General features: G+C 44.0%; 1 protein-coding gene across 4 annotated transcripts in view; it reads left to right on the top strand.

The window, feature by feature from the left end:
• The first annotated feature begins 3,692 nt into the window (after positions 1–3,692).
• CCDC68 (coiled-coil domain containing 68) overlaps positions 3,693–27,918 on the top strand; it is a 56,704-nt gene continuing 32,478 nt past the window's right edge. For 2 of the 4 annotated variants that reach the window (XM_063453902.1, XM_063453900.1), the window contains exon 1: positions 3,694–3,856. The gene's annotated coding sequence lies outside the window, so the exon portion shown is untranslated. Of the gene's footprint in view, positions 3,857–27,918 lie in introns of all 4 variants that reach the window. The other 2 variants (XM_063453901.1, XM_063453904.1) reach the window with 2 other exon arrangements.

Here is a 27,918-nt window from a genome sequence, read left to right as displayed (position 1 = left end):
AGTTTTATTTTGTGTTCAGTTACATCTGCTGAGTAAAATGACACCCCCATTGTATGTCTTTGGCACTATTTCGTGAAGCTACAGTGCCATATAGGAGACCTGTCCTTTTCAGTATTCACAGTAGAATTTTGAGAGACAGATTTTGATGAGCCTATGCTTCCATTTTGGGTATTATAACAGTTTGACTGTTCAAAAAAAAAAAAGTGTCTTTGGCACTAGTTTGTGAAGCTACAGTGCCATATAGGAGACCAAGCCATATCAGTTTTTACCGAACTTTGAATTTTGACGCTGGGCCTATGTGCAATTTCCAAGCATCTTAGCAGGGTTTAAATTCAAACTACCCCACAAAGGCCTACCATTTCTTAAAGTAGACACCCCAGGGTATTTCAAAAGGTATATTTTGAACCATAACGTGGGATAATTTTTCCGCTAGCTTGTACCAAGAGTACTGGTAATAAGTGTTTTTTCTGCCTTTTTGACACACAAAGTGAGTTTGCACAGTATATTTTGCAAACCTTATGTGTGCTACCACTGTATAATACTTCATATGTTTCTCAGCTATGTCGGCTGAGTACAGCAATACCCCCGTATGTACCTTTGCCAGGTATTTGTGGACATCGGAGGGGCACATTTGGGACACAGCCATTCCAGGTTTTTTCAAACTTTATATTTTTACGATGTGCCCATGTCGCATTTTAGAGCATTTTACCAGACTATATAATCCAAATACCCCATAAAGCCATACCATTTCTTAAAGAAGACATCCCAGGGTATTTCAAAAGACATATTTTGAACCTTAGCGTGGGATCATTTTTCCGCTAGCTTGTACCAAGTGTAGTGGTAACAAGCATTTTTAAATGTTTTTTTTTACTTTTTTAAACTTTTTTTACTTTTAAAAACTAGTTTTTAAACTTTTGTTTTGCTTATTAAATTTTTTTAAACTTTCCTAAACTTTCTTAAAACTTTTTTTACAGATTTAACATTTTTCTAAGCTTTTTTTTACCGTTAACCCCTAACTAGTAGTAAGCAGCACTAACAGTAAATTCCCCATTTTCCCATAACTCCCACCCACCCCAGCTAGCAAAATATATAATTATTAAATATTTAAATTAATAAATTAAATAAATTGAACCCCTGAAGGTTAAAAAATAAATAAAAGTTAATCCTCAGGGGTTAAAAAAAGATTAGATCACAGTATAATACTGTGATTTGTATTTTGATCACTGTAGGCAGTGATCGACTGGCAGGGAAGGGGTTAATTTTTATTTCGACTGGGTAAAGGGGGGTGTTTTTTTTTTTTTACTTAAAAGTTATTAAAACTTTTTTTAGCTTCATTTTTTTACTTTTTTACGTTTATTTTAAAACTTTTTTTTACGTTAACCCCTAGTTAGCCTAACACCAAATCCCCCAATTCCCCTAAACTTCCACCCACCCCAGCTAGCTAAACATATAATTTTAAAATATTTAAATTCATTAATCAAATAAATTTTACCCCTGAGGGTTAAAAAAAAATTAACCCTCAGGGGTTAAAAAAAAAAAAATCAGATGACAGTAAAATGTAATCCCTGCCAATTGATCACTGTAGTCAGTGATCAATTGGCAGGCAAGGGGTTAATTTTTTATTAAAATGGGTAAAGGGTGGTGGGATTTTAAATAAACTTTATTCTTTTTTTACACAGGGGGCAGGATCAGCACTGTTCTGGCTCCCTGCACTTCACACAGAACCAGGAAGTGCAGGGAGGCGGAAGGTAAGTATACTGAGCACATGTGCTCGCTCTGACATGCTGTCAGTGCAAGCACATGTGCTGGGGCAGCGAGATCGGGTGCTCCCGGTCTGCCTCTAATACAGAGGCAGACCGGAGCACCATTAACCCTGCGATCGCTGCGATCTGGGGTTAATTTTAACGCGTGACGGACAAGGTCCATCACTCGTCGTCATGGCAATCCCCTGAGTGACGGACTTCGTCCGTCACCCGTCATTAAGGGGTTCCGGCAATGTGATCGCGAGGACCCCGCGATCACATGGCAGATGGGGGCTGGATTGGCAGAGAGAGTCAGCCTGAGCTCCCAGGCAGACCCCAGGATGGGATTGGCGGGGATACCGTAAGTAGTTATGTCCTTCAGGAGTTAAGCAGCAAAAGAATGGTGTGGGTAGCAAAATTAACAAAATTTAAATAGTCTTAGGTGTACTTAAAGGGACACTCCAGACCCCTAAAGCATTTTAGCTTCATAAAAAGCTTTATGTGGGAAGAGTGTGTTCTATTTCTTTCTTTTTGCAAAAAATGCAGGTTACGATAGAAACTGACACTTTTATAACTTAACATGGTTACCCCCCCAGCAGCTTTCAAGTGGACAACAGGTCCTGGTATTACCTGGTTGTTTAGCTCAGTAGAGATAAAAACTCAAGAGGGAGGCAACCACTCAAAGCAGTGGTTCCCAAATCGTCCTCATGGCCCACCAACAGTCCAGGATTTATGTGTTTCCTGGCACAGAGCACCTGCCTTGCACAGACTTCTCATTGAGCTACATACTCAAGTCTGTGATTGGACAGTCAAACAGTGTTATCAAGTTAGAAGGGGAGGATTTGCAAAGGCAACAGACAAGGTGCAGCTTTTGCAAGCTGATTTTAGTCATAATCACGAAGAAACAAATGCATAATCAAATGCATGTTTTCATTTGGGGTATATCTACTAAATAGTGATTTTTTATTAGTAGAGTGTCCCTTTAAATTTTGTAAAAGACACAGTTTATCAGTGAGGTGTATTCTGACCACATCATGACTTAATCCGTGTTTACAGAGGGTGTAATCCGTAAAACTACCTACATTCCTCTTTACAAACTACAGTCCGGAACTATTATTTTTTTGCCTTTCATATAAAAGCAAGTCTCTTCTTAAAATCATGGCTGAGCCAAACAAAAACATTCAGGCAACAATGACAATTTGAAAAACGTAGTTGAAGATTCTAACGCCATGGGTCTCTCCCTTCATGCAGCAGGCTCTTGCCAATATCCATTCTCAGACATGTATAAAGTACTAAATAGCTATTTCTCTCTTTGCTTGAATCCCTATACTGGAATGCTGCAGAGGCTATTCTGGAGCTATTGTTTTTAGCTCATAAATGTATTTAAATTCGAAAACACAAAGGGCAGGGTGCAAATATCATATTCCTAGGTGCCTAGTAGGGCTGGCCAAAAGTTAGATCCCCAGTTACTCTAAAACTGTAACTCTTCATCACCTTTCCTGAAGGCTGGAAATGCATAATGGTAATTGTAGATCTGCTACAACTTGGGGTTATCTTTTTACAAACCCAATATAAATAAATAGAAATTGAAAAAATAATACTGTAAGGGTTTATCAGTTTGCTTAGTGAGGTGAGCACTTCCAAAATCAATATTTCTGGTGGGTGAGCAGACAAACAGTGCTGCTATCTTGCCACACCTGTAATATTATAGGGAACCCTAACCTGCCCTAGCAAGGATTTCTGTACTTGTACAGCTTGCTGCTACTGGCAATATGATGTTATTCAGCCTGAGATTGACACAGGCTCCAGGGCTAGGGCTGATTCATTATCCAGCTCAGTTATACCTGGGGAAAGGAGGGACAAACCTGATCGAAACTGCCACAGGTGGCAGGAGGATGGGCTGAACTTTGCTACTGTCAGTAGATCTGTGGGAGGGGAGCTGAGGAGGAGGGGGGAGGAGCTGCTGCACCTGTACTCACAGGTACGAGAGATCACCTGTGGCTGGGTCTCGGGCTCTGACTGCACAGCGCTGTACAGTCATGAATGTGACGCTGGAGTACTCTGCGTCAGTTCCATCATGAAACTGCAACTGTGCTTCAAGAGTTAAAGAACAGGTAAGCTGCTACACTGTAATACTACTGGTATTACTGCTGTAAGGGGTGGGTGTGGAACCAATAGTGATTTTTATTTTTTTTTAGTGCGGGGAGGGGGGGGAAATGTGACACACTAAACTCTGTCAAGGAAATGGATCAGTGTAAATAGTAATGAATGGGGAAATATGCAAGACCTTCCAATGACCTCTAGATTGGATGAACCAAGTCTTAGAATAGGCAAGCCTTCATAAGAGAGTAGGACACACTTGTTTAATTCTGAAGATGCTCTGTGACTTATTTCTTAAGGCAGTGTGTACTCTATATGTTAATCTGTGCTTGGCTCTAGAGGTTCTTTTTGAGTTTACCTGTTTTGGACTCTGGGGGTCTTTACCTGTGCTGTGGTTTGGGAGTGCTCCATGGGTTAATCTGTGATAGAGTTTTGGAGTGTATATGATGCTGTTTGCAGGTTTATCAAGTGTCACTAGATAAGTGTCTGACTCCTGGAGAGGTGGTGTCACCTGTTGGTTCTGTTATCTGATGTCACTGGATGGGGAAGTGAGAATTCATTGCAAGCAGGCAGTAATTCAGGGATGTCTTTCTCAGCAATCACAGCCATCAGTAGCTGGGGATGCCTACATTAATCTAACTGGTGGATGTAACCCAGTCTCTGTGTCGCTGGGTGACAATTCTACCGACCTCTAACTTCTGTATTTAGAAGCAATTTGGTAAAGGATTAGAGAAAGAGACATCTACATTTTAGAAACAAATTCTAATTTTAGAAATGTGGTATAAAATGCAATCCTTTTTTTTTTTTTCACAATTGTGTTCAGGTGTATACAGATTTCGTCCATAAACCAAACTTGTGCAAAGAATCCATAAAGACCTAAACAAGGGGCAGGGGCGATAATCTGGCTCAGCACTAGTGTGCACCTGGGCTAAGGGCAGTGGCGTACACACACTCCATGGGGGCCCCGGTGCGAAACTGATCCGTGGGCCCCCCCTACCCTGACCCACTCCCCCCTGACTGTGCCCCCCCCGACACATACATACAGACACAAACACATACACACACCCCCGACAGACACATACATACATACATACACACATGCAGACACATACATACAGAGACACACACACATACAGAGACACAGACACACACAGACATACATACAGATACACACATACAGAGACAGACACACACATACACACATACAGAGACACAGACACACAATCATACACACACACACATGTTTAAATTGATGTGATTGAGTGCGACCCTATCTCCTTTTTTCAACACACACACACACACACACAGACACAAACATACATACACAGACATACGTACAGATACACACACACACACACACACACAAAGACACAGATATACATACACACAGAGACACAGACAGACACACACATACAAAGACATACATACGGATACACACACACAGAGACACAGACACACATACATACAGAGACAGGCACATACACACATACAGAGATACAGAGACACAGACACACACATACAGAGATACAGAGACACAGACACACACACACACATACAGAGACACAGACATACACACATACATACATACACACATACAGAGACACAGACATACACACATACAGAGACACAGACATACACACATACAGAGACACAGACATACACACATACAGAGACACAGACATACACACATACAGAGACACAGACATACACACATACAGAGACACAGACATACACACATACAGAGACACAAATACACAAAATGTTTCCTACCATGTGTGACTTTCCCTGGGGTCCAGTGGTGGCTCAGTCTGATGGGAGTCAGAGTTCCCACTCTGACTCCCTCCTCCTTTCGGTTTCCTCCCGCGCGGGCTCTCAGTATGCTGGGAGGAGTGACGTGCGGTCACTTCCTCCCAGCCGTGATGATGTAATCACAGGGGGCCCGGTCGCGCTCTTGAAGTGCCCAGCGCAGACCGGGCCCCCTTACAATCCATGTCCATCGGGTGGCCCTGACATCATGGGCCACCCGATGAACCCCTTAACATGCGGCCCCGGCGGTTTGCCGCACGGGCCGGGGCCGCAAAGCGTGGCAGCTGCTACCCGGTCGCGGGGGTCCGCAGGGCGGCCGGGCCCCCTGGAGTGCCGGGCCCGGTCGCAGCTGCGACCCCTGCGACCGCGGTATGTATGCCACTGGCTAAGGGACAAATATACACAAATTACCCTTTTTTTCACACAATACACGCAGATCTTGGAGTCGATGGGATGGCCCTACTGCCATGGAGCATGCAATATATAGGTTTTGACAGGTGGAGGCTGCTGGAGTTGCAAGTGCCTTAAAATATCTCTGCATCCTCCATCAGTATGACCTGTGCAGATGATGGCACATTCACAAAGCCCGAGCAAGAGATGAAAACCATTTCTGGTGTGTGTTACTGTGGTCTACTGAGAATTCTCCTAATGGGCCAGTCCATACTGAGATAGTGGGCAACTAACCCATTCACAAATGCATACAGTGCTGGACTAGGAAAAGTTCCCTACTGCCTAAATCAGGGGTAATCAACTTTTTAAGACCTACCGCCCATTTTTGTATCTTTTTGATGGTAAAATTTCCTTACCACCCACCAGTGCAGCAGTAACTAATTTTATAGCGCAAGTATGACTTTTTTTTTATTTTTTTTAATTATTTTTTAGAAAGGAGAAATATATCTTAAATGTATTTTTTTTTTCTGTGTGTTTGTGTGTGAGAGAGAAGGATGCAGTGATCTCCCCAGCCAGCCTTGGTCCACGACCAACTAGGCCCACTGGGCGTTTTCTGCAGAACCCACCACCACCCACCGGAAATCATAAACCAGGCTGACTACCCATGGCCTAACTCCTACGGTAATCCAACAGACATGATAATGCGTCTCCGGTTAATTTAATCAACATAAGAATGGTTTGAGACTGCATTCCATAACCTCTGTATGCAACTGGCATACTAGGAAGCAACCACAACCTGCCCTCATTGCCATCTCTGCCATGGCCTGTGCACACCCATTAAACATTCCTCTTATGGCAGTATTCTGTACAAGGAATAGTTCTGCACTCTCATTGTGATTTAAGAGATTGTGGTAAACAATGTTGACATTGAGAGGGGAAAAAAAAATAACTTTATTTTTAGAATGGTGTACGTTAATTAACATAGTCAAGTACAAAGAGTATACTATGCAAACCAAAAAAGCTAAACCAGCGTGCTATCCTAAAGAGACATTCCCCAAATGTCAAAATAATAAATCTCAATATACCAGAAGGATGCACACCTACTAGAGTTGCTCATTGCCGACTCCAATAGGCTCATTGTAAGTTATTCGTCATTGCTCAGTGTTTTTTTTTTTTTTTTAAGCCTTTGTCACTTGTTACTGATGTGTTTTTACAATAATTGATGTTTTGAGTAATAAAGATTACTATTGGTAATAAGCAATTGTAGTAGGTGTGCATTCTTCTGTGTATTGAAAGTTATTTAACAAAAGTACAAATTTGTGATGCAGCTTACAATGACCGATTTGCTAGGTATTCAGAAAAAACTCTATAGTAGTATTAACGTAAAAAACATTTACAGCCACAAGGTTAGTGCATAAAGATCAGCAGCACTGGTGGATACAGTGTATCCAGTCACTTGTAGCGCTCAGCTAGAGTCCCAAAATAAAGATACAAAGTGTAAAGCGACATTGTCACCGTCTGGGGACTTTGCTGCATTCGCAAATGGAAAAGGGCTATTTAGACTTTAGTGAATTAGTAGGTTACTATATATTTCTAATAGGTTACTCATTCATAACTGGGGATGGGAGAGTTAAATAGACGAGGGTTCTGTAAAAAATGAAGAAAAAAAATCTGAAAAGTGCATCTGTAGCACTTCAGAGCCCTTAGGGGGGATATCGCTATATAAAAATGCGGAGTTTTATCATTTGGAAAATAAAATATCTTACCAGAGAAGCTGTGCTCTCCTGCAGTAGAGGCAGCCCTAGAGGCATGTTTTGTTGTAGGTAAATGCCTTTCAGTTCGTGAGGCGTTCACCTGGATCTATTTCAGGTCGTTTGACCAAATCCGTTATTTATTCAGATACAATGTTGAAAAAAATGCATACCTCAGGGCTGGAACAAATAAACATGTCTCTACTAATTACAGCTCTGAAGTATATATTTTTTTAAATGCCTGAATAAACATGAAATGTGCTCATCTTGCTTAACCCCTTAAGGACACATGACATGTGTGACATGTCATGATTCCCTTTTATTCCAGAAGTTTGGTCCTTAAGGGGGTGTATAAGGGGGTTAAAGGGATAAGGGACCTAGTCCTTTTTCAGTATAACTTGCCCCATTGTTTTTTTTTTTTGTTTTTTTTTAAAGAATGAACAAAATTTACTATTTACATTCATTAAATTAAAAATATGCTTGGTTATGAAAACAATTACATCTGCTCTGAGCTCTACCCAGATGAGGAAGTGTCTGATTCCAGTCAGCTAATGTGATCTCTCCACGGCCGGCACGACCGCTAGGTGAATTAGGCAGTCACCTGGGGGCACAATGTCCGGGTGACTGTTAGGAGAGGAATGCATTGCATAGCGCTCCTCTCCCCACACTGTATGTAGCATGGCCGAGCCGCAGACCTCAGTAGAGTAGCTTCTGTATCTTGTGAAAGTGCTCATTAAGATCACAAAACAGCTTCCTGTCAGACTGGGGAGAGAAAAGTAAAGCTGCTTCACTGCAGTCTGCAGCTTGGTCACGCTACATGGGAGGTGAGCAGGCAGAGGGAAGGGAGGGAACCACACTGGCAGTAAAGAGGCACACAAATGGCTGAGGGGGGCAATACGATGCACAGAGAGCTTAGGGCGAGACAAAAATATGCCACGGAGGGGCTGAGGGGAGAATGAGATGCACTGGGGGGGACACAGAGATGCACAGAAAGGCTAGGGGGGGGGGGGGTTAAAAAGACCACATAGGGGCTGGAGGGGGTAAAAAGATGCAGAGTGGCTAGGGGGAGAGATAGAGACTCACACAAAGGGACTTGAGGGAGGGGGGCTGGACAGAGACGCACACCAAGGGACTTGGGGCGGGCGAGAAAGAGACTCACACCAAGCCACACACATTGGCAATTTTTTTATTTTTATTATTTTTTAGGGGGTGAGGGTGCAAGTAGGTAGTCATTATGGTGACTGAAGTGTACGGGAAGGGCAAATATTTGTAAAGGCTTACAGGAATAGATGGTGAGCCAGGGACATGCTAAATCTGGTCTATTTATAAAAAAGGTGCTCCTACTAGGAAAGAGACATGTTTGTCTTGCATGAATTTCTGACAGCTGTGCTTAAAATGATTTATATGTGCTTTAGGGTTTCAATGTAATGCTATAAAGTTAACGTGCATTTTGGTGAAATTCTACGGCTAGGACCATGCATACCACTAACAAAGGTTCGCCATTTGGGTGTCACTGCATATGCATGAGATTACCTAACCCCACTCTAAACAGCCCCCTTGAGCACCCTTACTCTCAGCCACTCCATATTCTTCTAAACCCAATATAATTTCCACAATGTGACCTGGAGATTACCACCGGCCACCTAGAACTCCATCCCGGGTAACAAGTCACCATCCACCACTCAGAACTTTCTAGAAGTAGCACTCAAACATCAGAGTGCTAATTGGAGAGAAGGATTTAGAGGTAAAGAAGGATCTCTAGATGCTCATGCACTCCTCTCTCGTAGACTCCAGTAACACATTTTCCTTGAATGGGACTAACTGGCCACACGTGTGGAACTCTGAGCCAGATCGCTGGATGAACGTGACCCTGTCAAACTGCAAAGTGTTGTAGCTTGGACTAGGAACCTCCAAAGCCTGGCTTTGTTCCCTGGTGTCCATTGATGTACGTGAATGTGTTAAGTACTTATGGCACTGCATCCATGCAGGCGCACTTCAGAAGCGCTCCACACATGTGCAGAAGCGATTGACAACAAACAAAGTAACTTCTAGCCAACCTAACATTCGTGTGGCCTATTTTGATACACTTTAGTTTTTTCTAGAAGTTTACTCCTGCCCCATTATTGTGCCCCCTAACCATCCCCACGCATGTTTAGAGATGTGTATATTTGGGATTAATTTCAGGTTGGTGTGGTTTTATTTGTTTTTTATATTAAGCTGCATTTGGATATATAGCTTATATAATTTATACTTCTGAATCACACATTTCTAGAATAAACCTGTAAAAGAAAAATAGGTCGTTTTAATATCCTGCAGTCCTGTGATTTTAAAATCTGAAACCCTTATGACTCATTTATTCTTTGTTTTGCAGTTATGTGTTCATTGTATTGTAAACAATACGGTGATCCATGTCTATTAGCCACGCATTAAGCTTCATATTGACATAACAAGCAAGCGGTCAGTCATGTGTCATTCACATTTAAGCATGTGCAAGGCATCCTGCAATGACATTCATGTTTATTCACCAACTCTGAATTGTAGGGAATTACACATATTCGAATAAAATAGCCAAGCTGAAACAGGAGTAGGATAATTTTTCCAGCCTGACTATTTTGGTATAAAAAATTTTTTGTTTGTACTTTATTACTTCATCAGAGTCGTAAAAGGTGGTTATAATGTAACATGTTTTAATTATAACTTTAAAACTAAGCTTTAGCTCTTCAAATGACATATATCCTCTTTTTGACATATTTCACAGATGAATTGATAAATCGTTTTCCAATATAATGATATAATGCCTTCCCAAACCACCTCCAGTTAAACTGGATTATTCGATAACTCCACACCCAATTAGGAAGTATTTTATAGTACACTAGGGCACTCAAGGGGTTACTTGCCTTAACTTGTGCAAATAATACAATTACTTATAACATGTGGAAGCTTAAAGCGGAACTGTCACGCCTTATTTTATTTTTTTGCTCATCTCAATCGCTAACGACTTTTAGTTCCACAGTTGTCCTATTTGTACCAACTAGTGAGTTAACTCTTTAGTGCTTGTTCGTTTTTTTTTTTTGCCTCCGGTTCTCTGCATTAGTTGCATTTTTGCAATCTGTTTATTTTACCATATTTTTTCAGAGTTACTTCTCACACAGTGCACCATTATGTGTTCTAATCAAAGAGCAGTTAAGGCATTCTTGTGACACCCTATATGTATACTTATAGATGTTTAAAGCAAAACATTTGGTGTGCTGGGACTCAATGTTTTTTAATAGTGGTCACTGAATCCCAAATCGCTTTACAAAAGTATATATTTGTAGAAAGACTACCTCTCCAGATTACTACCCTAGACCATTTTTGACACTTTCATGTAAGCGCTTTATCACAAGCTCTGCCATAATTTTTGGTTAAAGTTTGTTTTTCACAAACCTTTATGCACATTGCAGTTTTCCTGTGAATAATAGTTTCCTTATGTGGGCTAATACAGAAACTCATTTTGTGGCATAATCATACCACAAATTGTTGGTTGATAGAGATGTTGTGAACATAAAATTTTCCGTTCGCGAACGGCAAACGCGAATTTCCGCAAATGTTCGCGACCGGGCGAACCGCCATAGACTTCAATAGGCAGGCGAATTTTAAAACCCACAGGGACTCTTTCTGGCCACAATAGTGATGGAAAAGTTGTTTCAAGGGGACTAACACCTGGACTGTGGCATGCCGGAGGGGGATCCATGGCAAAACTCCCATGGAAAATTTACATAGTTGATGCAGAGTCTGGTTTTAATCCATAAAGGGCATAAATCACCTAACATTACTAAATTGTTTGGAATAACGTGCTTTAAAACATCAGGTATGATGTTGTATCGATCAGGTAGTGTAAGGGTTAAGCCCGCTTCACAGTGATAGACCAAACTCCCCGTTTAACGCTCAGCAAACAACCGCAAACAGTCCATTTGCACAACCGCAAACTCCCCATTTGCACAAGGTTGGATACCAAGCTAGCCATGTCCCGTTCCTTGTCCTCACTGATGTCATTGAAGGTCTCTTCCTCCACCCAGCCACGTACAACACCAAGCGTCCCCGAAAGGTGACAACAAGCCCCCTGGGACGCCTGCTGTGTTTGGTCTTCCACCTCCTCAAAGCCACCTCCCTCCTCTGACTCCTTCTTCAGACTCCTCTCTCTGCATTATTATAAGGTGTGTTAAGTAGTACTATTCCTATCAGTTTAATCCCTGTTATGTCCCCCTCATCAGGCCTTTTTTAGTCGAATGTATCACCCACTGTCAGTCCCTTCGGGATCCATCCCTCATTCATCTTAATAAATGTCAGGTAATCTAGACTTTTTTGACCTAGGTGATTTCTCTTCTCAGTGACAATACCTCCTGCTGCACTGAAGGTCCTTTCTGACAGGACACTTGAAGCGTGGCAGGCCAGAAGTTGTATCGCAAATTGGGATAGCTCAGGCCACAGGTCAAGCCTGCACACCCAGTAGTCAAGGGGTTCATCGCTCCTCAGAGTGTCGATATCTGCAGTGAAGGAGAGGTAGTCTGCTACCTGTCGGTCGAGTCGTTCTCTGAGGGTGGACCCCGAAGGGCTGTGGCGATGCGTAGGACTTAAAAAGCTCTGCATGTCCTCCATCAACAACATGTCTGTAAAGCGTCCTGTCCTTGTGGGCGTGGGAGGAGGAGGATTACTTTCACCTCTTCCCCTGTTAGATTCCCATTGTGCTGTGACATCACCCTTATATGCTGTGTAAAGCATACTTTTTAATTGATTTTGGAACTGCTGCATCCTTTCCGACTTGTGGTAATTCGGTAACATTTCAGGCACTTTCTGCTTATACTGGGGGTTCTAGTAGCGTGGACACCCAGTACATGTCGTTCTCCTTCAGCCTTTTTATACGAGGGTCCCTCAAGAGGCACAACAGCATGAAAGACACCATTTGCACAAGGTTGGATGCCGACCTACTCATTTTCCGTTCCTCGTCCTCAGTGATCTCACTGAAGGTATGTTCTTCCCCCCAGCCACGTACAACACCACGGGTACCAGATAGGTGACAACGAGCACCCTGGGATGCCTGTTGTGGTTGGTCTTCCTCCTCCTCCTCAAAGCCACATTCTTCCTTCTGACTCCTCTTCCTCACAATCCTCTTCCAGCGTTGCCGCAGGTCCAGCAAGCGATGCTGATAAGGCTGTTTCTGGGGGTGATGGTGACCACAACTCTTCCTCTTCCTCTTCACGCTCATCTACGGCCTGATCCAGCACTCTTCGCAGGGCACGCTCCCGGAAGAAAACAAATGGTATGATATCGCTGATGGTGCCTTCGGTGCGACTGACTAGGTTTGTCACCTCCTCAAAAGGACGCATGAGCCTACAGGTATTGCGCATGAGCGTCCAGTAACGTGGCAAAAAAATTCCCAGCTCCGCAGAGGCTGTCCTAGCACCCCGGTCATACAAATAGTCGTTAACGGCTTTTTCTTGTTGGAGCAGGCGGTCAAACATAGGAGTGTTGAATTCCAACGTGTCGGGCTGTCGCAAATCAAGCGCCTCACTAGCATGTTGTTTCGCTGCTGGATATCTGAAAAGTGCGCCATGGTCATGTAGGAACGCCTGAAATGGCCACACACCTTCCTGGCCTGCTTCATGACGTCCTGTAAGCCTGGGTACTTATGCACAAAGTGTTGTACGATCAGATTACACACATGTGCCATGCACGGCACGTGTCAACTTTCCCAACTTCAATGCCGCCAACAAATTTCTTCCGTTGTCACAAACCACTTTGACGATCTCCAGTTTGTGCGGAGTCAGCCACTGATCCACCTGTGCGTTCAGGGCGGACAGGAGTGCTGGTCCGGTGTGACTCTCTGCTTTCAGGCAAGTCAACCCCAAGACGGCGTTACACTGCCGTATCCGGGATGTGGAATAGTACCTGGGGAGCTGGGGGAGTGCCGTTGATGTGGAGCAAGACGCAGCAGCAGAAGAGGACTCAGCCGAGGAGGTTATGGAAGAGGATGGAGTAGGAGTAGTAGAGGAGGTGGCAGCAGGCCTGCCTGCAAGTCGTGGCGGTGTCACCAACTCCTCTGCAGAGCCACGCATTCCATGCTGTCAGGGTACCTGCGGTCTCTACCTCCGAAAGAGGTAGAGACTTAGCTGTTCCTCCATCCAGACGGCCTGATGGCTCCCTTCCCCACGGTCTATCCGGTCATGCAAGGCCGGCCGCGAGGGAGTGACTGCCTTTTACAGCATCTAGGCAGGAAGTTGTCATCAGGACACTCCTCCGGAACGACCTGTCACTCAATTGCTGCAGGACCAATCAGGACGCCTCGGAGGCGTGGTTACTGCTCTGAACAGGGTATTTAACAGAGCTTCGTTCATTAGCTCATTGCCCTGTCGTGGTTCTAGCTTGTTCTAGTCACTCAGTGCTTGTGTATTCTATTATCCCTTTTGGTTTTGACCCGGCTTGTTTACCTTACTCTGCTTATCTCTGTTACCCTTGATTCGGCTTGTCTCTCGCTTACCTGTCTTCTGTTACCCTCGACCTCGGCTTGTCTTTGACCATTCTATACTGTACTACTTACGTTAGACCGGCCATTCTAAGGTCCAGTATACGTATCTGGCTACTGTTTGTACTCTGCGTGTTGGATCCCTGTCCCGATCCTGACATTACGACAGGGCCAATGGATCCTGCAAGTACAAACAGTCAGCTTGCTTCTCCTGATCCTAGGTTTGAAGCCATGGATCACAGAATGGATCAGATGGCCCTTGCGCTACAGGCTCTATTATCTCGTGCCAATAACCCACCAGAGGAGATACGTAATACCCCTGTTTCTCCTCTCGGTTCAGGTCTAGAGGTAGCCACAGTGGGTGCTTCTTCTCACATTACCCCCCCAGTACGATATGGTGGGGCTCCTGAGAAGTGTCGTGGTTTCTTAAACCAAATTAGTATCCATTTTGAATTGCAACCTCGCTCTTATCCTACAGATAGGGCAAAGGTAGGATTTATTATCACCCTACTTATTGAGAAAGCTCTGCGATGGGCCAACCCATTATGGGAGAACGATAACCCATTAGTTTATAACTATAACGCCTTTGTAGCTGCTTTTAGAAGAACATTTGACCCTCCAGGTAGAAAGGTTAATGCAGCCAGATTACTGTTGCGTCTGAAACAGGAGAACCGAACACTGGTGGATTATGCACTAGAGTTCAGGTCTCTGGCGTCAGAGGTCAAGTGGAATGAGCAGGCGTATATGGATGTATTTTTGAATGGCTTATCTGAAGTAATCCTTGATGAGGTTGCTACCAGAGAACTCCCTGAGAATTTAGAGGATTTAATTTTGTTCATCTCCCGTATAGATGAACGTTTAAGAGAGAGACAGAACACTCGAGAGAGGAACCGGAGACCTTCTTTTAGGTTAGCCCCCGCTTTTCCAAGTCCTGACTCCACGGTATCTTTGCTTCCTGAACCTATGCAGATAGGGTATACCCGCCTCTCTGAGGAGGAAAGACAGTACAGGAGAAGAGAGGGTTTGTGTATGTATTGTGGAGCTAAGGGTCATTTACTCTCGAACTGTTCTAACCGCCCGGGAAACGCTCGCACCTAAGTCTCTCTAGAGGACAGGCCTTGGGTGTTTCTATTTTGTCCTCTACTCCTAATTATAAAGATCACAGGCTTCTGCTACCAGTTTCCTTAACTTGCGGGAGGGAAGTAGTAAGGGCTATGGCTTTGATAGATTCCGGTGCTGCTGAGAATTTTATCGACCAAGCCTTTGCTAGTAAAAACAATTTCCCATCCCAGCTAAGGGAGACACCCTTGGCCGTTGAGGCCATAGATGGTAGACCACTACTAGACCCTGTTATCTTTCGTGAGACCATACCCATTGAGTTAAATGTTGGTATCCTACACGTGGAGAATTTATCTCTTCTGCTCATTTCGTCTCCTTCCGTTCCCATAGTTCTGGGGTACCCATGGTTGAAAGAACATAACCCTATTATTGATTGGGAGTTAGGGGAGATACTCTCGTGGGGCCAGGGCTGCCAGGATCGGTGTTTGTGCAAGGTTTCTCCATTAGCTAATATTAACATACAGGAGAATCCTACTCAGTCCACAGAAAGACAAATACCAGACCTTTACCTAGACTTAAGGGCAGTGTTTGACAAGAAGAATGCCGATTCTTTGCCGCCACACAGGTCATTTGACTGTAAAATTAAGCTTCTACCCGGGACTATGCCTCCGAGGGGCCATGTATATCCTTTGTCTGTTCAGGAAAACTCGGTTCTAGAGGAGTATATTCAGGAGAATTTAGAAAAGGGATTCATCAGGAGGTCTTCTTCTCCGGCCGGGGCGGGGTTCTTTTTCATTAAGAAGAAGGATGGCACGCTGAGACCTTGTATCGATTACCGAGGCTTGAATAAAATAACTGTCAGAAATGCCTATCCTATCCCACTGATTACCGAGTTATTTGATCGTCTTAAGGGCTCCAAAATCTTCACCAAGTTAGATCTCAGAGGGGCTTACAATTTGGTGAGAATTCAGCAAGGTCACGAGTGGATGACGGCATTCAATACCCGGTATGGCCATTACGAATACACTGTTATGCCATTTGGACTATGCAACGCTCCTGCAGTATTTCAAGAGTTGATTAATGAGGTACTTAGGGAGTTTCAGCATGATTGTGTTATTGTTTACCTGGACGACATACTAATACACTCTAAGGAGATTGAGACTCACCATAGACAGGTCAGAAAGGTGTTACACAAACTTCTGCAACATGGTCTATACTGCAAATTGGAGAAGTGCAGTTTTGATCAGTCTCAGGTAGACTTTCTTGGGTACGTGATTTCTGGGGAAGGTTTTAAAATGGATCCTGGTAAACTCCAATCTATTTTAGACTGGCCTTTGCCCAAAGGACTCAAGGCTATCCAAAGGCTTATTGGTTTTTCCAACTACTATAGGCGCTTCATTAAGGGTTACTCCTCTATCATTGCGCCTATTACCAATATGACCAAACAAGGGGCTGATACTAAGTTCTGGTCTGAGGAAGCTCTTGGTGCTTTTAAGACTCTCAAGGAACTTTTTGCCTCAGCTCCCATTCTAGTTCATCCTGATACGACTCTGCCTTTCTTGCTCGAGGTCGATGCTTCTGAGACAGGAGTTGGGGCTGTTCTGTCTCAAAGGTTAGGGGTGGATAAACCGTTACACCCTTGTGGTTTCTTCTCTAAAAAATTTTCTGGGCCTGAGAGCCGATATGACATCGGGGAGAGGGAACTGTTAGCGGTTATTAAGGCTTTAAAGGAGTGGAGACATTTACTGGAAGGGACACTACACCCTGTTACTATCCTAACGGATCATAAGAACTTGTCTTATATTGGGGAGGCTAAGCGCTTGTCCGCCAGGCAGGCTCGCTGGGCTTTGTTCCTCACTCACTTTAATTATGTACTTACGTATAGACCTGGTTCTAAGAACTCTAAAGCCGATGCTTTGTCTCGTCAATATGAACCATCCACTATAACTGAACCACTTCTGTCCTCCATAGTTCCTAAGGGGAATATCATCGCGAACATGAATCTCAGGATTCACTCTCCATTGCTTTCTGAGATCATGAAGTTTCAGCATTTGGCACCCAAACAGACTCCTGGGGATCGACACTTCGTTCCTGCCGCTCTCCAACTGGAGGTGCTACGCTGTCTCCATAACAGCAAGGTGGCTGGGCATCCTGGCATCCGCAAGACTTATGCGCTGGTCTCTAAAGATTTTTGGTGGCCTGACTTACGCAAGGATATTAAAGAATTCATCGGGGCATGTGAAGTTTGTACCAAGACCAAGCTACCCCATTCGCTTCCATGCGGATTTCTGCACCCTTTAGAGGTTCCTGAAAAGCCTTGGTCCTGCCTGGCAATGGACTTCATTGTTGATTTGCCTATCTCTAAAAAGCAGACTGTCATCCTCACTGTGGTAGACAGATTTACTAAAATGGCTCACTTCATTCCCTTACCTAAACTCCCATCTTCGCCCGAATTAGCGGAGATATTCGCCAGGGAGATTTTCCGTTTGCATGGGATACCTTCCCAAATTGTCTCTGACAGAGGCTCCCAATTTGTTTCCCATTTTTGGAGATCATTCTGCTCCCAACTAGGCATCAAATTGAATTTCTCCTCTGCCTATCATCCTCAGTCCAATGGAGCTGCTGAACGCACTAACCAAAAAGTTGAACAATATTTACGTTGTTTCGTTTCAGAACACCAGGACGATTGGGTCGGTTTGATTCCTTGGGCGGAGTTTGCACATAACAATCTCATTTGTGATTTCTACGCATTCTAGCCCTTTTTTCTTGAATTATGGCTTTCATCCTTCCATCCTTCCTTCGGAGTCTTCTTCTCAAGGGATACCGTCGGTGGATGTTCATGTTGCCAATTTAAGAGAGTTGTGGGATCAAACTCGACAAATCCTTCTGCACAATTCTACGCTGGTTAAAAAACACGCTGACAAACGTAGAAGGGCAGCACCGGTGTTTGTTCCAGGCGATAGAGTATGGTTAAGTACTAGAAACATTCGGTTAAAAGTGCCGTCCATGAAGTTTGCTCCTCGATATATTGGACCTTACAGGGTACTGTCTCAAATTAACCCAGTTGCGTATCGTTTAGCGTTGCCTAATGCCTTACGCATTCCTAATTCATTTCATGTTTCCTTGCTAAAACCATTAATATGTAACAGGTTCTCCTCCACGATCGCCCCTCCCCGCTCAGTTCAGGTGGAGGGTCAGGAGGAGTATGAGGTCAATTCCATCGTTGATTCTCGAATCTCCCGGGGGAAACTGCAATATCTGGTCGATTGGAAGGGTTATGGTCCTGAGGAGAGAAGTTGGGTACCTCAGGAGGAGGTGCATGCTCCCCGTCTCCGCAGGGCGTTTCACTCTCTATTCCCTTCTCGCCCTGGTGTATTCCGCCCGGTGGGCGTATCTGAGAGGGGGGGGTACTGTCAGGGTACCTGCGGTCTCTACCTCCGAAAGAGGTAGAGACTTAGCTGTTCCTCCATCCAGACTGCCTGATGGCTCCCTTCCCCACGGTCTATCCGGTCATGCAAGGCCGGCCGCGAGGGAGTGACTGCCTTTTACAGCATCTAGGCAGGAAGTTGTCATCAGGACACTCCTCCGGAACGACCTGTCACTCAATTGCTGCAGGACCAATCAGGACGCCTCGGAGGCGTGGTTACTGCTCTGAACAGGGTATTTAACAGAGCTTCGTTCATTAGCTCATTGCCCTGTCGTGGTTCTAGCTTGTTCTAGTCACTCAGTGCTTGTGTATTCTATTATCCCTTTTGGTTTTGACCCGGCTTGTTTACCTTACTCTGCTTATCTCTGTTACCCTTGATTCGGCTTGTCTCTCGCTTACCTGTCTTCTGTTACCCTCGACCTCGGCTTGTCTTTGACCATTCTATACTGTACTACTTACGTTAGACCGGCCATTCTAAGGTCCGGTATACGTATCTGGCTACTGTTTGTACTCTGCGTGTTGGATCCCTGTCCCGATCCTGACACATGCTTGGCATCCATCAGCAGGTTTACCCAATGCGCAGTGTAGGTAATATACCTGCCCTGACCATGCTTTGCAGACCAGGTATCAGTGGTTAGATGGACCCTTGCCCCAACACTGTGTGCCAGGCATGCCATTACTTCCTTTTGCACAATCGAGTACAGGTTGGGGATTGCCTTTTGTGAAAAGAAATTTCGGCCGGGTAGCTTCCACTGCGGTGTCCCAATAGCTACAAATTTTGGAACGCCTCAGACTCCACCAGCTTGTATGGTAAAAGCTGGCGGGCTAATAGTTCAGACAAGCCAGCTGTCAGATGCCGGGCAAGGGGGTGACTTTGTGACATTGGCTTCTTACGCTCAAACATGTCCTTGACAGACACCTGACTGTGGGCAGATGAGCAGGAACTGCTGAAGGCGAGAGACGGAGTGGCAGATGGTTGAGAGGGGGCAAGGAGGACAGCAGTGGTTGACGTGGCTGAAGATGCTGGACCAGGAGAAGGATGGCGGCTTTGAGTTTGTGTGCTGCTTGTACTCATGTGTCGGTCCCATAGGCGTTTGTATTGTGCGATCATGTGCCTTCGCAAAGCAGTTGTACCTAGGTGGGTTTGGACTTCCCACGACTCAGTTTCTTTTGGCACAGGTTGCAAATTGCATCGCTTTTGTCAGAGGCAGACACACAACAAAAAGCCACACTGCTGAGCTCTGCAATGACGGCATTTTGGTGGTGGCAACACCATGCCTTGATTGGCGTGCTCTCTGGCTGACCCCGGGTGCCGATGCATGCTGTCTGACTGTGCCACTAGCTCCTTGCGACGACCTCCCCCTGCTTCCAACTCGTCTCCTCCTCCTCTCTGTCTCCCCATCTGAACTTTTCCCCTGTTCTTCTTCTCTTCTAGCGGGCATCCACGGACGCATCGTTATCATCAACCGCTTCACTTGTATCTGACAACTCAGTAAAGGAAGCAGCAGCGGGTACAACATCATCATCATCACACCGTACGTCCATGTGTGTAATGCTGCCTGACATATCCCTGTTATCTACATCCTCTGGCAATAATGGTTGCGCATCACTCATTTCTTCCAACTGATGTGTAAATAACTCCTCTGACATACCAAGTGAAGCGGCTGTGGTGCTAGTGTTGGTGGTGGCATCAGGCGGGCGAGTGGTAACTTGAGAGGTGCCCGAAGCTAAGCTGGAGGAGGATGGTGCGTCGAGGTTCCGAGCGGAAGCTGTAGAAGATTGGGTGTCCTGTGTTAGCCAGTCGACTATGTCCTCAGAACTTTTTGAGTTCAGGGTACGTGGCCTCTGAACACTGGGCATTATTCTAGGGCCAAAGGGAATCACAGCACCACGACCACGACAGCCCCTGCGGGGTGGCCTGCCTCTGCCTGTCATTTTTTTTCGATTAGTGGTACTATGCGTGCAAGCAGGGCCGGTGCAAGGATTTTTGGGTACATAGGCGAAGATGTATTTTTCCGCCCCCCCCCCATTCAAAAATAACATCTTCACCTATGTGCCTCTTAACCAGCCCCTCTCACCGTCCATTATTGGTCCCCTCCCTTCCCTGTCCCACACACAGACACTCACACACACACAGACACTCACACACACACAGACACTCACACACACACAGACACTCACACACACACAGACACTCACACACACACACAGACACTCACACACACACACAGACACTCACACACACACACAGACACTCACACACACACACAGACACTCACACACACACACAGACACTCACACACACACACAGACACACACACACACTCACAGACACACTCTAACACAGACACTCACACACACAGACACATCACATACATTCACAAATTATTTTAATACATAAATAATATCCACCCAGCCTCCCTACCTGGAGAGCTGGTGTGGATCATTCCCTGGGGTCCAGTGGGGCTGCTGGGCGGCGTGCGGCAGTGCTGCGATCAGACACGGCGAGGGAGCTCTAACCTCTCTACTCTGCTCCCTCGCGGGCTGTCTGCTGATGCCGCGGGAGCCGGAATATGACGTCATATTCCGGCTTCCGCGGCATCACTAGACAGCGCGTCGAGGGAGCAGAGCAGAGAGGTTAGAGCTCCCTCGCCGTGTCTGATCGCAGCACTGCCGCGCCGGGGGCGGAGATGGTGACCGGCAGGAGTGAGAGCTTCCCTCCTGCCGGTCACTGAAATCTTGCGCCCCCGGAGCCGGTGCGCCCTAAGGCGGCCCGCCTGTGCCGCCTTATGGACGCGCCGGCCCTGCGTGCAAGCTACTGTGACGACAGATATGAGTGGCACTGTGCACGGGCAGAAGTTGGCAGAGTAGACGCTGTAGGCCTGACACACACGCTTGCAGACAACTAACTGCTATTCAATCTATTAGTCAAAATTGTATTTTTATTTTTTTTTAAATGTACACTACTGTTACACCAGATATGAGTTGCACTGGTGTGACACTGTGCCCTGGCAGGCCCTGAAACGCACACGTGTGAAGGAAACTGATTGCTATTATATTACAGTCAAAAAGGTTTTTTTTTTTTTTTTTTTTTTTTTTTTTTTTTTTTTTTGGGGGGGGGTTTAAATACAAGCTATTGTGACACCAGATATGAGTGGTGGCACTGGGCAAGTGGGCACAGTATACGCTGTGAGCCTGACACACACGCTGGCAGGCAGGCAGGCAACTGCAATTAGATTACTCAGGAAAAGAAAAAAAAAAGCAGACTGATGTTCTAGCCCTAAAAAGGGCTTTTTGGGGTGCTGTCCTTATAGCAGAGATAAGATGAGTCCTTCAGGACTGTAGTGGACACTGAATACACTAGCCTAGCTATCGATTTCCCTATTAAATCAGCAGCAGCTACACTTTCCCTCCTCTCACTAAGAATGCAGCTTCTGAATGAATCTAAAATGGATGCTGTCCAGGAGGTGGGAGGGAGGGTCTGCTGCTGATTGGCTGGAATGTGTCTGCTGACTGTGAGGTACAGGGTCAAAGTGTACTCAATGATGATGAATAGGGGGCGGACCGAACATCGCATATGTTCGCCCGCCGCGGCGAACAAGCTATGTTCGCCAGGAACTATTCGCCTGCGAACTATTCGGGACATCTCTAATAATTAACATTACATTATTTAAACCGTGAATGTAAACTTTTTGAGGTCTTGTATCATTATTGACGAGCTGAATGGTACTCCTTTTATTATCCTCAGAAGAGTGTGTCGACTATGCTGGAAATCTAGCCTGACGTTTTAACTGCTATTAAGGATACTGCAGTTGGAGCACTAACCACTAAACTATCTAACAATAACTATAACAATTTTATCTTTATCTCAATGTGTCTGAGTGGAATTTAGTACAAGTTCTTTATTTTAATTTTTTTTATACATATCATCCATAAGAAATTATCTCAGTTTGTCTCACTAGTCTTACCATTTATGTATATATGGGGGGGTTACTTTCCAGCTCTGATGTGTATACTGTATATAAATTACCTGAATGTTATAATCTCTCAATCTGAATGTTTGTAAAGAAAAAGTCTCTTTATTCATCAATATTTCTGCTATCCTAGAATGTATATTGAACCTACCATGTATGGCCAATACTCAATGTCAAGGCAATAAATCACATCTCTGAGATAGCTAGAGATCGATAACTGTACCAACAAAACATGAGTGACTTGGCTCTATTAGCTATCTGACATGGACCATACAATAGCCAAGCCCAGTTATATATATCTATATTTAATTTATTATGCAGCACTGTGCCAAAATATTCCATCTGTGTTTAGAACACATTTAACAATGAACAACCCGATATGATTGTTTAACTTTCCTTTAATCTGTTGGGTAAAAGCTATACTTGCCAGACAAGTCAACTCACACAATGCATTGCATTCATTATCTTTTTACCTTCGTGTAACCTGCACATGCCTTTCTGGAAATGTGAGGAGGGTGTGTAGGAGTAAGGAGTTAGGGTGACTGGCATTTCAGGAATTATGCCTGCAGTGTATGTCGAGTCTAATGGAAAAGCCAGCCATATCAAACTAATATTTTCTTTAAATATAGGAATGACAGCGGGTGAATAAAATAATAAAAAAATAACATCTCCATAAACTATAAACAACAATACAAACACTAGTGAACAAATGCAAAAGAATCGCAGCGATGGTAGAGGTGTAGAGGTGACACATCACAATGGAAAACATGTCTTAAACAAGTAGAAACAAACAGAAAATTATAAACCGAAGAACACTGAACATTTCGTACTGATATTTTCTTGAATGTATCTGTTTTTCCCTTTTATCCTAAGCTCTTTAAATTTTCTTTACATAATATCTGGTACGATACGCAATCAGTGGCCACTTGAAATTTGCCTATCAATGCAAATATCTAATCGACCAATCATGTGAGAGAAACCTTGTGAATAAAGGCTTGCAGAAATAGAAGAGCGATTCAGATGTTCACATCTATCCTCAGACTGGAGTAGCAATATTACTTAGGTGACTCTCATTGTTGCTATATGTTATGGTTTGAGAAATTCAGAAATTTGTATGTGCCACATTCTTTAGTGTTTACAGAGAATGATGTCAAAACCAAACTTCCAGTGAGCATCGGTTTAGTGGACAAAAAAAATGCCTTGTTAATGAGTATGGCCAGCATACTTCAAACCGGCAAGAAGGTGCTTGACATACGCACTGAAATGACCATATTTTACAAAATTACTATGCAGTGTGCATCTTGGAACATCCATCAAATCTTGACATAGATGGGCTACTGCAGCAGGAGCCCAGAGTAGGCACACTAGAACTGGGCCATACAAGTCCAAATAATTCTGCCTGGCCTGACAAGTCTCCATTTTTGCTGTAGTATGTATGATCGTAAAGTTGTCATGTGCTATAAACAAGCTGAATTCATGGAACCATCCTACATTGGAACAACAATTTAGACTAGTTGCACTGGTGGTGTGGACCCTATTTTCTTGGCACATGTTGGGCACCTTAAGAGCAAGCAAACATTGTTAAATGGCAGCATACCTGAGTGCTGTTCCTGTTTTTCCTCTTTATAGCTACTGTATACCCATATTGTAATGTGTATTTCCAGCAGGATCGCCCGTGTCCTAAAACTTTTTTATATTTAACTACCGTAATTACACAAACATGACAATGATGTCATTGTACTCTAGTGGTGTGCATAGTCACTAAATCTCAATCCAACAGAGCCTTTTAGAATGTAGTGGAATGTCAATCACACCGCCAACATGAAACAAATGGTGTTTTTTTTTGTTTGTTTTTGTATTTTTTTTTTTAAATCTCAGCACAATTTGTTCCCTGTTAATTGAAGTTTAATCACACAGGAGCCTGTTGCCGTTTATTAACGTAGCAGGAGTTCAGAGATTCTAAATTAAACAAAGTGTTCAATAAGACAAGCTAAATAATCTAGATTCGTTTTCAGGAAGTGTGTAGGGAGGCTATGTGAGTCTCCGCTGTTGAGGCTTGGCTATGGCTGCATAAACAAAGTGATTTGAGCACCGAGACTGCAGGAGTATAGTATATACAACAAATTCACTTAAGATAAATTTGTTTTTGTGCCTAGAGTATCCCTTTAAGCACATGACCTGAAACACAATCTATATGGAATATTTCCAGCACCTTACTAAATCCATGCCTTCAATAAGTCAGGCTACTTTGAGGACCAAGGTGGGTCTACACAGTTTTAGAAAGGTGTATCAAATAAAGTGCCCACTAAGTGCATGTTTTGCTCATAGTGAGTAGCTGGTTTTATTGTAAAATGTGTTTTTTAAATTACAAGCTCATGCCTGGGGTTTTCCCCCCGGCTATTTAAATCTAAGCAAACTCTCCCCCCTCTATATAGAGCTATTTTTATTCCTTTCACAGAAGATTCCTAACTTTTTTTTTTTCTGCTTGCATGAGTGTTCCAACTACGTACAAGGGTTTTTGAAGAGCAAGACAATACTTGTCTTGATATATCATTCTGCTTAAAGGATGATCATTCTGAATGACATCATGTTGGAAATACATGATTCTCTTTTTAATGCATGTTCTTTGGATTTATGAGCAGAAAAGCATTTAAAGAAACACTATAGTGTTAGGAACACAGACCTATATTCCTAATGTTATAGTGCCGTTATCACTAGTTATATATAGGATCCCCCCCTCTTTTGTAAATAAAAATTAATAAAATAAAGGTTGTATTTGCCTTTTTACAGCACAGAGACTCCCTTGGCGCTGCTCACCTACCTGGCTTTCATGACATCATCGAATAGGAATGGCCTTCTCTTGGGATGGTCCCATGAAATGCTGCTTCTAGAGAAGCACTGGCCACACATACAATGCTTCTCATAGGAATACATTGAATTTAATGTTTTCCTATGAGCTTCCACATCACGTGACCCTTTTACTCTGTCAGTGCAGTGAATGCACTTCTAGTGGCTGTCAGCATGACAGTAACTACAAGGGTGCTTAACCATTCAAGGTAAACATCACCCTTTATTTAAAATGCATTTAATTGGCTGAGATTTTTAATACTGATCTTAGCCATGGATGTGGGCTGGGGGGGCAGAGCTAAACGCCATCCTGGCCTGTCCGCATCTCCTCATAGTGATGAATTAAATCAATGTATGTCTATTGGGAAATCTCAGCATCTCCATACAGAGGGTGGACACACTGAATGTCAGTGCAGCACTGTCCCAGGAAGCACTTCCAGTGGCCGTCTAAGGAGTGGTTACTTGAGGTGTCCCTAGGCTGTAATGTAAACACTGCCTTTTTTCTGACAGTGTTTACTACAAAACACCTGCAGGGTCTTATTATACTCACCAGAAATCTACATTAAGCTGTAGTTATTCTGGTGACTATAGTGTCTCTTTAGAAATCCCTCTCTGCCATAGATCAATAATAAACCAGAAGTTGCACTGACAAAGGCTATTATATATAATTATTTAGTTTCATTATATAACAACTGATGAGTTTTCCTTTAACTCAGGTGGTCACTGCTTATTATAGAAAACTGTAAATGTGTGCCCTCACCGCATACCCAAAAGTGGCACATATTTAATGCTTATAACGTACAGAGGAGCATCTTTGCAGTAAAGAATAAATGGTCAATCCTGATAAACATGCTATCTTCAGGTCCAACAGAGGTTAAGAGTTGTAATTTGTGGCTGCAGCTGGAAGGGATGAGATGATCTGTCACTAGATAAGATGGCTATGTCCCACAGGCTCTGCAAATTAGCTCTCACACCCAGAGTCCAGGGAGTAAACCGGAGATATTCAGTTGTTGTTGTTGGTATTATTAGTATTTATATAGCATGAAACAAACCATATTTGGTAATCGGCAGACAGGAGAAGGTCATGGGCAGAGCGGAGAGACCGAGAAGGGACATACCTGTGGATCAGTAAAGAGATATAGGAGGGGCTAGAATTTGTCAGTGCTTTATAGGTGTGGATTAGTACCTTGAATTTACTCCTATAGGAAGCCAATGCAAGACATTACATTAGGGGAGATGTGAAAGGAGCGACAGGCGAGGAAAATCAGTCTAGCTGCAGCATTCATTACAGACTTAACAGGGCAAGATAACTTGTGGGAAGACCTATTAGGAGAGAGTTAAAATAATCCATGCAAGTGATTACTAGATTATGGACAAGCTCCTTAGTAGCATAAGCTCCTTAGCTCCTTAGTAGCGTAAGAAAGGGGCGGATGTGGGCTGTGTTTTTAAGGTGGAATCTACATGATTTGGTAACAGACTGGATGTGAGCCTGTATTGTAAGGCCAGAATAAAGTATAACGCTAAGACGGCGCACTTGCAAGGATGGACTGATGTGGGTACCACTTACTTGAAGAGAGCGTGAAGGAGAGGTTCAGTATTAGGAGGAGGAAAGACAAGGAGTTCAGTTTTAGAGAGATTGAGTTTCAAAAAGCGAGACAATATCCAGCCAGAGATGGAAGAAAGGCAAGCAGTGACACATTGCAGGGGACAGGTCTGGGGAGGAGAGGTATATCTGAGTGTTATGAACATACAGGTGGTATTAGAATCCAAATGAGGTAATAATTTTGCCACGAGAGGCAGTATAAAGAGAAAATAGGGGACCAAGTACAGAGCCTTGGGGGACTCCAACAGAGACAGGATGAAGGAAGGAGGTTTCATTAGAAAAGGAGACACTAGAAGGAAAACCAAGAGAGGACAGTGACCGCGTGTTTGAAGAGTTTTGTGAAGGAGAACATGGTCAACAGTGTCAAAGGCAGCAGAGAGGAGAAGAATTAGTATAGAGTAGTGCTCTTTGGATTTAGTTGTGATTAGGTGGTTAGTGACTTTAATAAGGGCAGTCTCAGTAGAGTGGAGGGGGGAGAAGCTAGAGGATAGTTAGAAGGGGAGGACGGGTCAAGAGATGTTTTTGTTTTGTTTTTTAAGATGGTTACTACAGTAGCATGATTAAGGGCAGCAGGGACAATACCAGAAGAGAGAGAGCAGTTGAAGATGTGTGTGTTAAGGAAGGCACAAGAGGAGAGAGATCTGAGGAGGTGGTGGGGCAAGAGGAAAGGAGAAGCGCAGCCACCTCTTGTTTAGTAGCCGGGGAGAAAGTCTGAAG

This window comes from Pelobates fuscus, chromosome 5, assembly GCF_036172605.1.
Source record: "Pelobates fuscus isolate aPelFus1 chromosome 5, aPelFus1.pri, whole genome shotgun sequence".
NCBI classification, from domain to species: Eukaryota; Metazoa; Chordata; class Amphibia; order Anura; family Pelobatidae; genus Pelobates; species Pelobates fuscus.
The sequence above is the reverse complement of the archived record's forward strand: the minus strand, read 5'-3'. Positions and strand labels throughout refer to the sequence as shown.